General features: G+C 46.2%; 1 protein-coding gene across 8 annotated transcripts in view; it reads right to left on the reverse strand.

Moving 5' to 3' along the window:
• adgrg6 (adhesion G protein-coupled receptor G6) overlaps nt 1-11,235 on the reverse strand; it is a 157,356-nt gene extending 146,121 nt beyond the window's left edge. For 6 of the 8 annotated variants that reach the window (XM_070889082.1, XM_070889087.1, XM_070889085.1 and 3 more), the window contains exons 1-2: nt 10,939-11,235; nt 10,720-10,794 (exon numbers count right to left, since the gene is read on the reverse strand). The gene's annotated coding sequence lies outside the window, so the exon portion shown is untranslated. Of the gene's footprint in view, nt 1-10,719; nt 10,800-10,938 lie in introns of all 8 variants that reach the window. The other 2 variants (XM_070889080.1, XM_070889081.1) reach the window with 2 other exon arrangements.
• Nucleotides 11,236-11,530: the final 295 nt, after the last annotated feature.

Consider the following 11,530-nt stretch of genomic DNA (forward strand, 5'->3'; position numbering starts at 1 on the left):
CAGCCCTTTATTCTCAGACTATGTCCCCTAGTTTTAGTTTCCCCTATGAGTGAAAATATCCTCTCTGCATGCACCTTGTCGAGCCCCCTCATTATCTTATAAGTTTCAATAAGATCACCTCTCATTCTTCTGAGCTCCAATGCGTATAGACCCAACCTACTCAACCTATCTTCATAAGTCAACCTCCTCATCTCCAGAATCAACCTAGTGAACCTTCTCTGAACAGCCTCCAATGCAAGTATATCCTTCCTTAAATACGGAGACCAAAATTGTACGCAGTACTCCAGGTGTGGCCTCATCAAGGACCCCCAGGTCCCTCTATACTGCAGCACTTTGCAATTTTTCTCCGTTTAAATTATAATTTGCTTTTATATTATTTCTGCCAAAGTGGATAACCTCACATTTTCCCATATTATACTCCATCTGCCAAATTTTTGCTCACTCACTTAGCCTGCAGATTTTTTGTGTCCTCCTCACAATTTGCTTTCCCACCCATCTTTGTATCATCAGCAAACTTGGCTACATTACACTCAGTCCCTTCATCCAAGTCATTAATATAGATTGTAAATAGTTGAGGACCCAGCACCGATTCCTGCGGCACCCCATTAGTCACTGTTTACCAACCGGAAAAGAATCCATTTATCCCAACTCTCTCTTTTTTATTAGTTAGTTAGCCAATCCTCTATCTGATATATTACCCCCAACCCCATGAGCTTTGATCTTGTGCAGTAACCTCTTAGGTGGCACCTTATCGAATGCCTTCTGGAAATCCAAATATGCCACATCCACTGATTCCCCCTTATCCACCCTGCTCTAAACATCCTCAAAGAACTCCAGCAAATTTGTCAAACATTATTTCCCTTTCATAAAACCATGCTGACTCTGCTTAACTGAATCATGCTTTTCCAAATGTCCTGCTACTGCTTCCTGAAATAATGGACTCCAGCATTTTCCCAACCACAGATGTTAGGCTAACTGGTCTATAGTTTCCTGCTTTTTGTCTGCCTCCTTTTTTTTTTAAAAATATAGGGCCGTTACATTTGCGGTTTTCCAATCCACTGGGACCGCCCCAGAATCCAGGGAATTTTGGTAGATTACAATCAATGCATCCACTATCTCTGCAGCCACTTCTTTTAAGACCCTAGGATGTAAGCCATCAGGTCCAGGGGACTTATATGCCTTTAGTCCCATTATTTTAGCTAGTACAACTTCATTAGTGATAGTGATTGTATTAAGTTCCTCCCTCCCTATAGCCCCGTGATTATCCACTATTGGGATGTTTTTACCGTGAAGACCGATACAAAATATTTGTTCAACATCTCTGCCATTTCCCTGTTCTCCATTAATAATTCCCCAGTCTTATCCTCCAGGGGACCAACATTTACTTTAGCCACTCTTTTCCTTTTTATTGTCCTGTTTTCCCCTGCTCTTCTTCAAAATAATGTCATGAGATCTTTAATGCCCACCTGAGAGAGCAAATTATCTTGGTTTAACTTCTGATTCAAAATACGGTACGATTGACAGTGCAGCACTCCCTCAGCACTGCACTGGGAGTGTCAGCCTGGATTTTTGTGCTCAAGCTTCTGGAGTGGGACTTGAACCCGCAACCATCTGACTCAGAGGTAAAAAGAGTGCTACCTACTTAGCCACAGCTAACACCTACATTTACTCATTAAAGCAGCAGATTCACACTGGGGTATGTTCCACATGATTTGCAACCTCTGTGACCTGTGGGTCCGGAAAGCGAGATCTCAGAGCTATCTGTCTATGAAGGCCATAATAGCAACTCCACCCCAATCAGTGGTTAGAATCCACATACATGTACTTTTCAGCAGGCCGGTCGATCAGGTGAGAGTGGCTCATTCTTCCCCATCCCAAGCCTAAGACACCGAGATTGAATTCTCAGCCTTGACCAGCTGACTCGAGACAGTCCGTGACACCAAAACTTGGGACAGTCCTAGCAAGGATGGCTCAGTCCCTCAGCCTGGCCAACTGAAGCATTAGGTTGTAATGTATTTGTTTCATGGGTTCTTTTCTTAAGAATTTATAGCAACACATTGCTATTAAGAACTAGTTTGATAAGCCTTTGCTAATAAACTATCGCACGACACATTACCAGTTCATCTACTAGGCTCACAACTGCATACCTCATCGTGGATGACCTAGACCCAACTGACTGGGGTTTTATTGAGTATTGTGAACATCTCGTGACTGGCTAAACCACTCGGAGAAGCTCTGTTAAATTCTGTGCTTCAGATAGAACCCTTGATGCAAGTCTGTCCTCACGGCAACACCTTATATTGAAGTAGTGGATTGGTAATATTTTGGAATGGGAGAGGGGGGGGGGGCGGGGTTGTGGGTCAGAAGCTGAATTAAAAAGAATATATATCAATGCTGGAAACGGGAAATAATAGGAAGTTTGGAAAGAATGACTTGGATTTATATAGCGCCTTTCACGGTCACTGGACATCTCAAAGAGCTTTACAGCCAATAAAGTACTTTTTGGGAATGTAATCACTGTTGTAATGTAGGAAACACAACAGCCAACTTGCGCACAGCATGCTCCCACAAACAGCAATGTGATACTGACCAGATAATCTGTTTTTGTTGTGCTGCTTGAGGGAAAAGTATTGGCCCAGGACACCGGGGAGAACCCCCACTGCTCTTCTGCGAAATAGTGCCGTGGGATCTTTTACGTGAGACGGGGCCTCGGTTTAACATCTCATCTGAAAGACGGCACCTCCGACAGTGCAGCACTCCCTCAGCACTGCACTGGAGTGTCAGCCTAGATCGTGTTTTTTGCTGGCAGGTCAGTCAGCATCTGTCCCGCCATCATCGTCTGAAGGAAACAAGGGATGGGCAATAAATGCCAGCCTTGCCAGCATTCCCCAGAATGAATAAAAGCAAAATTCTGTGGTGAGAACAGACAGCTCCTTTTTACTACTATGCAACTCTTCTTTCATTCCGGCTCTTCTCCTTTCTGATGGACAGTGTTTGGTGTGAGTTTTTATTTAAATTTGTAACATTGACTAGTAACTCTGGTTAATGTATCCCAGATACCAGAACCTACCCTCCACAGCTGCTAAGTAAAATCCCCCCCGCCCTTCCCCCAAACCACAATTAACGGACAAGGTCACTATTCAGTAACTAGCTGTAAATGTGTTTACAGACATCCCAATCAGACCCCAGGCACACGCATCATAGAGAAGCTCCATTGATAAAAAGGCATGTCACAGACAAAGTCCAGGCATTAGAGACTCGCTAATTCTCTCTGTTCATTCCTTGCCTCTCTCCCTTCTGATGCGCTCCATTCCCAGCTGCGGGAAAGCTCCAGTTACGATTGCAGTTATCAGAAAACCTTTTGTCTTCACACAAAGAAACACCACCCCGCAAAACCCCAGTCCCCAGTCGCGCCCCGGTTCACTGCTAATCTTTTCTGAGCCTACCGTGGCAGAATAAGCGAACAAACGCTTGGGTGACACGCAACTTTCCTCTGTCTCCGCTAACGCAGCGGATGAACATCACAGAAATGGATTCAACGTTCATCTTCGAACAACAACAGCAACTTGCAATTATATAGCGTCTTTCACAGTGAAATGTCCCAAGATGCTTCACAGGAGCGTTAGCAAACAAAATTTGACTCCAAGCCACATACGGAGATATTAGGACAGGTGACCAAAAGCTTGGTCAGAGAAGTAGGTTTCTAGGAGCGTCTTAAAAAGAGGTGGAGAGTCGGAGCGGTTTAGGGAGTGAATTCCAGACATCACAAACTATAATTTCTAAACTAGAAGTTTATAGCTTTAATTAGTGATTGCAAGTCCATGATTATTGTTGTGTATCTGTAAAGCATACACTCCCATGTTCCGCCACCAGGGAGCTCATCCCCTGAAGTCCCAAGGGATCCCAGCATCGCTTGGGAGCACTGTATATAAGCTGGCCCCGAAGGCCTGTTCCTCACTTTGGAGTGTCTTATTAAAGAATGAGGTCACTGTTACTTTAACCTCCCTGTGTGCAGCCTCATCTGTGTTGGGAACACAATAACTGGCGACGAGAATACGAATCCAACACAAAGATGCAGCAAACTGTGCGCATTCTGGAGAGTGAGGACTGGGAAGCCTATGTCAAACGGCTAGACTAGTACTTTGTAGCCAACGATCTGGACGGAGAAGGAAGCGCTGCAAAAAGGAGAGCGGTCCTCCTCAGTCTGCGGGGCACCGACCTACAGCCTCATGAAGAATTTCTGGCTCCAGTGAAACCCACAGATAAGTCGTATGAGGAGCTGTGTACACTGATTCAGGAGCATCTTAACCCGAGGGAGAGTGTGCTGATGGCGAGGTATCGGTTCTACACGTGCCAGCGATCTGAAGGTCAGGAAGTGGCGAGCTACATCGCCGAGCTAAGGCGACTTGCAGGACAATGTGAGTTTGATGGCTACCTGGAGCAAATGTTCAGAGACCATCCTACGAAAAATTTTGACTTTAGAGACACCGATCCTCAGTAAGGCCATTGCGATAGCACAGGCATTTATGTCCGCCAGTGATAACACCAAACAAATCTCTCAGCACACAAGTGCTAGCAATGTTCATAAATTAATGGAACTGTGTTTGCGAGCAGAAATGTACAGGGCAGAAACCACAAGTCTGCATCTGCCAGTGGGCCTCAGGTGACCCAGATGACGCAAGAGTCCCCAACAAAGGATGAATGCAGGGCAATTCACACCTTGTTGGCGTTGTGGAGGCTTCCATTCAGCCTATCCATGCCGCTTCAAAGGGTGTGTTTGCAAGAACTGTGGAACAATGGGGCACCTCCGAGCTTGCAAACGAGCTGAAAGCTCTGAAAAACCTGCTAACCACGCGGCAGAGGAAGATCGGTCCATGGTGAATCAAAGCAATTTCGAGCCTCAGAGAGAGGAGGCAGATGCTGAAGTACACGGGGTACACACATTTTCGACAAAATGTCCATCTATAATGCTAAACGTAAAACTGAATGGCTTACCACATCCGCTGCACTCTTAAATAAACTCTCAGTTCTGGTATCATTCTCATAGTTCTCCAGGGCCTCTATATCCTTTTGTGATATGGACACCAGAGCTATGAACAATTTCTTGTTAAGATCACTGCACTTTTTTAAAGAACTTTTTTGGGGGGATTTTGCTGAAAATGCTCAACAGGAGATATTTTCATAAATGTATTTCCCGATGTCACTATGCACAGCTCCCAAAAGGATTGTGGGCCGCTTCTGCAATCACCCAAACAAACATCTTGTCGAAGATGGCGCCCCTTTAACTCATAGAATGGTTACAGCACAGGAGGTCGTCATTCGGCCCATCGAGCCCATGCCAGCCCTCTGCAAGAACACTTCAGCTAGTCCCACTCCCCCGCCCATTCCCACTCCCCCGCCCATTCCCCGTCGCCCTGCAAATTTTCTCTCTCAGGTACTTATCCAATTCCCTTTCGAAAGCCGAGATTGAGTCTGCCTCCACCACCCTTTCAGGCAGTCATTTCCAGATCCTAACCACCATCATCATCATAGACAGTCTCTCGAAGCGAGGATGACTTGCTTCCACGCCAAAAAGGGATGAGTTCACAGGTGTTTCAATGAAGGACCGAATATTCCGGATCCCGAACTACATCTTGGAGGGTGGAAGATGCCTGTGCTTGGATTTTTTTAACGTGTGGTGGCCGTTGCACACCAGCCACCACACGGGTTTGACAGAGCTAGGTCTTGGTCCAGTGGCAAAGATTAACCAAGACAACTGGAGACCAGCTCTGCTGCACAGACCGAGCGAGCACACATATAGCAGTGTGGGCTGGCCCGTGCTGCCCCTGGGCCCTCGCCTCTTCTGGGCCCCAAACTCATGCCACTCTGCATGAAAATTTTTTTCCTCAGGTTGCCTTTGGTTCTTCTGCCACCTTAAATCTGTGTCCTCTGGTTCTCCACCCTTCCACCAATGGGAACAGTTTCTCTCGGTCTGCCCTGTCCAGACCCCGCATGATTTTGAGCACCTCTGTCAAATCTTCTCTGATCCAACTCGGTCTCATATCGATCCCTCCATTTGCACTTTTAGACCCGAGTTATACTCAACTACTCTCCGGAGAGTGATCAGAGACCAGCTACGATGCAGGGCTGGTGTAAAAGATGTCAGCCGTGGCTCAGTGGGTAGCACTATTGCCAGAGTCAGCAGGTCGTGGGTTCAAGTCCCACTCCAGTAACTTGAACCCATTATCCAGACTGATACTGCCAGTCCAGCACTGAGGGAGATTTGCGCTGTCGGAGGTGCTGTCTTTCGGATGAGACATTAAACCGAGGCCCCGTCTGCTCTCGCAGCTGGATGTAAAGGATCCCATGGCACTATTTCGAAGAAGAGCAGGTAAATTCTCCCCAGTGTCCTGAACAATGTTTATCCCTCAGCCAACATTGCTAAAACAGATTATCCGGTCATTTATTTAATTGCTGTTTGTGCGACTTTGCAGTGCACAAATTGGCTGCTGCATTTCCTACATTACAACAGTGACTACGCTTCAAAAGTGGGTTGTAAAGTGCTTTGGGACATCCTGAGGTCATGAAAGGAGCCACATAACTGCAAGTCTTTCCTACTTTAAAAGTGAAAACTGACCCCAAGCTAATTGGCATCACAGTGCCGCAACAGTATACAGAGATCTGCTCTTCCTAGACCGGATTTTTTGACACACAATTCTTGGAATGTGGGCGGCGCTGGCAAGGCCGGCAATTATTGTCCATCCCTATTGAGAAGGTGGTGGTGAGCCGCCGTCTTGAACCACTGCAGTCCGTGTGGTGAAGGTGCTCCCACAGTGCTGTGAGGGAGGGAGTTCCAGGATTTTGACCCAGCGACGATGAAGGAATGGCGATATATATCCAAGTCGGGATGGCACGCGACTTGGAAGGCAACTTGTGAGTTGCAGGCTGGGCGGTACAATTGAAGTAGCCGCCATGTTTTAACATGCAGACAGTAAAGCTCAAAGCTTCCCTCTTCCCTCGCATTAGAAGACTCCATACATGTCTTCTCAGGAGATCGAGCAGTCCACCTGGGCACTGTTAAATGCCCATATCACACCAGACTGGAACAGGAGGAGGTCATTCAGCCCGTCGAGCCTGTTCCTACATTACAATGGTGACAACACTCCATTGACTGTAAAGTGCTTTGAGACATCCGGTGGTCATGAAAAGCGCTATATAAATGCAAGTCTTTCTTTCTCTCAATTAGATCATGGCTGATCTGTATCTTAACTCCATCCATTGGTTCTGGAATCCTTAATGCCCTTGCCCAACAAAAATCTTTCAATCTCAGTTTTGAAATTTTCAATTGATCCCCAACCTCAACAGCTTTGTAGGGGGAGAAAGTTCCAGATTTACACTGGCAGAGTGGGAGGCAGATCATCGGATAAGACGAGCCCAGATCAGGACCTGAAGCCAAGTGTTTTTCTGCCACCTATCTTACTGTTGCACACCCGAAGCCACGATGCATCAACAAGAAAGTGCAGCAGGCCACAGCATCTTGGAAGAGCGACTTGCTGGATAATAAATACTGCAGGCTGAACATAAACCCCAACTTCTGGAAGTTAAAGAAAAACGTTTCTGCACGCAGAGGGCGATCAGTACATGAGATTGTTTGAAACGGAGTCCAGAAATGCATTTAGAGGAGAATCAGCTGCCTGGGAAAAAAGGAATGTTGAATGACACAGGGAACAACCAGGAAAATACCAGGTCTCTAGTGGGGAAACACATAGGCACAGACTCGATGGGCCAAGTGGCCAGTGTCTGTGCTGTAACAATGAATGTTTTCACGATTCATGCCTATAATAACCTCTCGTAACAGATCTGCCATCAGATCTAGCTAGTAATAAGCAACCTCTGTCATTTTGATTTATACCCACTGTAATTGGACATTTCACATCTGTGTGTATAAAGAAAGGACTTGCATTTATAAAGCACCTTTCATGACCTCAGGACACCCTAAAGCGCTTTACTCTTAATTAAGTACCTTTAGAGCGTAGTTACTGTTGTAATTGCAGGAAGCACGGCAGCCAATTTGTGCATAGCAAGCTCCCACAAACAGCAATATGATAATGGTCAGATCATCTGTGTTCTTTAGTGATGTTAATTGAGCGATAAAGGTTCAGGGTTAATTGGCCAGGACACTGGGGGAGAACTCCCCAGCTCTTCTTCAAAATAGTGCTATGGGATCTTTTACATCCACCTGAGAGAGCAGACGGGGCTTCAGTTTAACGTCTCATTCGAAAGACAGCACCTCAGACAGCACAGCGCTTCTTCGGTGCTGCGCTGGAGTGTCGGCCTGGATTATGGGTTTAAGTTTTTGGAATGGCGTTTAAACCCATGACATTCTGACCCAGCGGTGAGATTGCTAACCACTGAGCCATAGCTGACACTAGACACACATAGGTATATAATGTACAAACACACACACATTAAGGGTGAGAATCCCTCTGTTTACTATGTGTAGTGACCTTCTAAAATACATTTACAAAGATTCCTTCCTGTCTGTATGACCAGAAAAATGGTGAACAAGTTCAAAACAAATGGGCTTATGATCTCACTCACAACCCGGGTGAAAGACGCAATTCCTGAAGGGCCCAAAGGAAAATCGGACTAATTAATTGCGTCAATACTGATTGCAAATGAAACTTGAGCCACGAGTGCTGAAAAGTCACCATTCACCCAAGTGGATGAGTGTCGCCGGTATAAATTCCTTACTCTACAGTATGAAACCACACGAGGCACATTCTGGGGACAAGGTCACTCTGTGACCTTAATTCTTTATTCACAGAACTCCAAAGACGATGACCCTGCGTGGGACCTCCCTTTTTATACCTGTGTGATCAGGTAAAGAGTGACTCCCACAAGTTTACCCCTTGTGGTCAAGGTGTGCATCTAGGTTGAGTGTATACAGTAATACAGTGGTGTTACATTGTGGTTACATACATGACAGCCGGTGTTCAATAATTAAAATGCAACAGGCCCTTCACAATTACCATATTTCAGGATTCTGTAATAGCAATAGTTTACTTCTCAATGCAGTTAATAATTAGCATAGAAAAGCTCTCTTTTAAATGGCATGTGGTGCGGAGAGGCAGGTTGGGACAGATAAAGCACAGGTTTCGAAAGGGAACCGATCCCTTTCCTGTAAGATGTAAGTCATGATACGATGACTCAAACCTTTCAAACTCCAATGCACAAGGGCAATATGTTTTTGCTTGTTCTAAAACAGCCGGAGTAAAAGCAGAACAGAAAACGTTGAGCAGCTCTTGCCTCCCTAAAGAAAAGAACTTGGAGACTGGAGAGAAAGGGTCCTTTGTTTGGTTGAAACAGGGTTTTGAGAAACTGTCGGGCTGAAGTCGCACTCCAACTCTGCAAACTCAAACTTGACGCGAGACAGACTGCTGGAGAAGGTGTTGTGTCTCACAACTCTAGTGCTCACGGTGATATCCTGAGCTATACTGGCCATTCTTTTTACACCAACGTCCGCCGGAAGGCACGTAAAAGTGTCAGCACAAACGCAACCGTGTGTTACAACTTGCGAACTGAATTTGTTCAACTAACCAACCGTATTGGTGCAGAACTCATCTCACCCAATTCGTTAGCAGTTTTGTTTCATGAAGACGGAAAGCACGGAGTTGGGATTTGCGTCGAGTTCCCTTTCGGCCGTGCAGCCCCGCAGTGGTCTTGAGGCCCCACGGAACCGGCGAGCCGGTTATTAAACAGAAAAAAAACATGCAGGCGCGGAACTTTGAATGGCCCACACAGCCCGCTAAATGGGCCAACAAAAATTAAATAGATTCATGTGGAGTTTAATTGAAGTCATTGGTACATCCTCCCCTCCTAAACTTGCTGCAGCCAGCGGTGGCTCATTGGGTAACACTCTTGCCTCTGAGTCAGAAGGTTGTGGGTTCAAGTCCCACCCCAGGGACTGGAGCACATAAATCCAAGCTGACACTCCAGTGGAGTGCTGCCCTGTCGGAGGTGCCGTTAAACTGAGGCCCGTCTGCTCTCTCAGGTGGATGTAAAAGATCCCATGGCACTATTTTCGAAAAAAAGAGCAGGGCAGTTATCCCCTGGTGTCCTGGCCAATATTTATTCCTCAATCAACATCACTAAAACAGTTTATCTGGTCATTATCACATTGCTGTTTGTGGGAGCTTGCTGTGCACAAATTGGCTGCCGCGTTTCCCACATTACAACAGTGACTACACTTCAAAAGTATTTCATTGGCTGTAAAGCCTTTGAGATGTCCAGTGATGGTGAAAGGCGCTATTTCAATCCAAATCTTTCTTTCTAGTCTGCCCCCCTGCCCACAAACATTCAGCAGTTAACGCCAATAACCTGCCAAAAGATTGGGACTTCGCGGCGATGTGTCAAGTTCGCAACTGACGATTTCAACTCCCAATGTGGGGAACATTTATTTCACTCCTGCACATGACGGCGGATAGGAAAAAAAATTGTTTTAAGCGATTTCGTGCAACCAGACGTGGCTGTAATCAGTGCAGCCCCGATTTTACTGCTCCCCACCGGGGAAGCACTGAATTCACCGAGTGTCGCCACATTTCCAAACCCATTTCACAACACAACACGCTCGCAACTTCGCCACACGCAGCGCACAGATTTTCTTTCCCAGGTCTGTTCGGCGTTACCGAAATAGCATTTCCTCTCCCGACTTTTTTTTTTAAAGCATCAATTTCTTACCTGTTCTAGATGGTTATCTCCAGGCTGGGCAGCATTGTACCGGTCAAGTCTCACTCCCTCAACAAGTGGTGACTTCTGTACTTGGACAGAGAGAGTGAGTCAGTGAGTGACAGAGCAATTGGACACACTGCAAACTGAAATGTGACACTGTAATCTGTAATTGCTTTTTTTAAAAGGGGGAGGTAGGGAGAGAGATTTCCCCCAAAATCTGAAACTCACACACTTCTGTCCTGGTTATTTCTCCTGATGTAATAAACACGTTTTGCTACTGACGGAGTTGCCTTCAAGTTGGACACGCAGACGGGAGAAAAAGTGACTATTCTGCACTGCCACTCAGCGAGGATTATCTTATGGGTTTCCGAGTTCAAACTCAGCTTCGCTCCATCTCACAATTAAAAAAAAACCCCAGCCCCAAACGAAAATTGCTTGTTAAACCGCCCCGGGAGACTTTCGGCCGATTCCCCAGGAACTGTCTCTCCCTCTCTCTCGTTGCTTCTCTCCGATAGTGCTGTTCAATGAGAGGTTCACCAGTCTACCCAGCCCTTACCCTGCCCCTCCCAATGACACCATCTTGACTGAGCAGCTCAGAGAGAAACTCTGCTCCAACAGCTTGCCTCTGCGTGTTTGTGTTTTGGGGGAGTTTTGTTGTTGTAGAGATTGAAGGAAGCGGGGTGGGTTTTGTAGATGTGGGGAAGCTGGGCGGGTGGGTGAGAAGTCTATCATTTTATCATGTTCTCCCTGTGAAAGTCCTGCCCCACGCCGGTTGCACTTTGGCGCAAGTCACATTAACTCTAAACTGGGAGCTCAAGAC

This window comes from Pristiophorus japonicus, chromosome 9 (genome assembly GCF_044704955.1).
Source record: "Pristiophorus japonicus isolate sPriJap1 chromosome 9, sPriJap1.hap1, whole genome shotgun sequence".
NCBI lineage: Eukaryota > Metazoa > Chordata > Chondrichthyes > Pristiophoridae > Pristiophorus > Pristiophorus japonicus.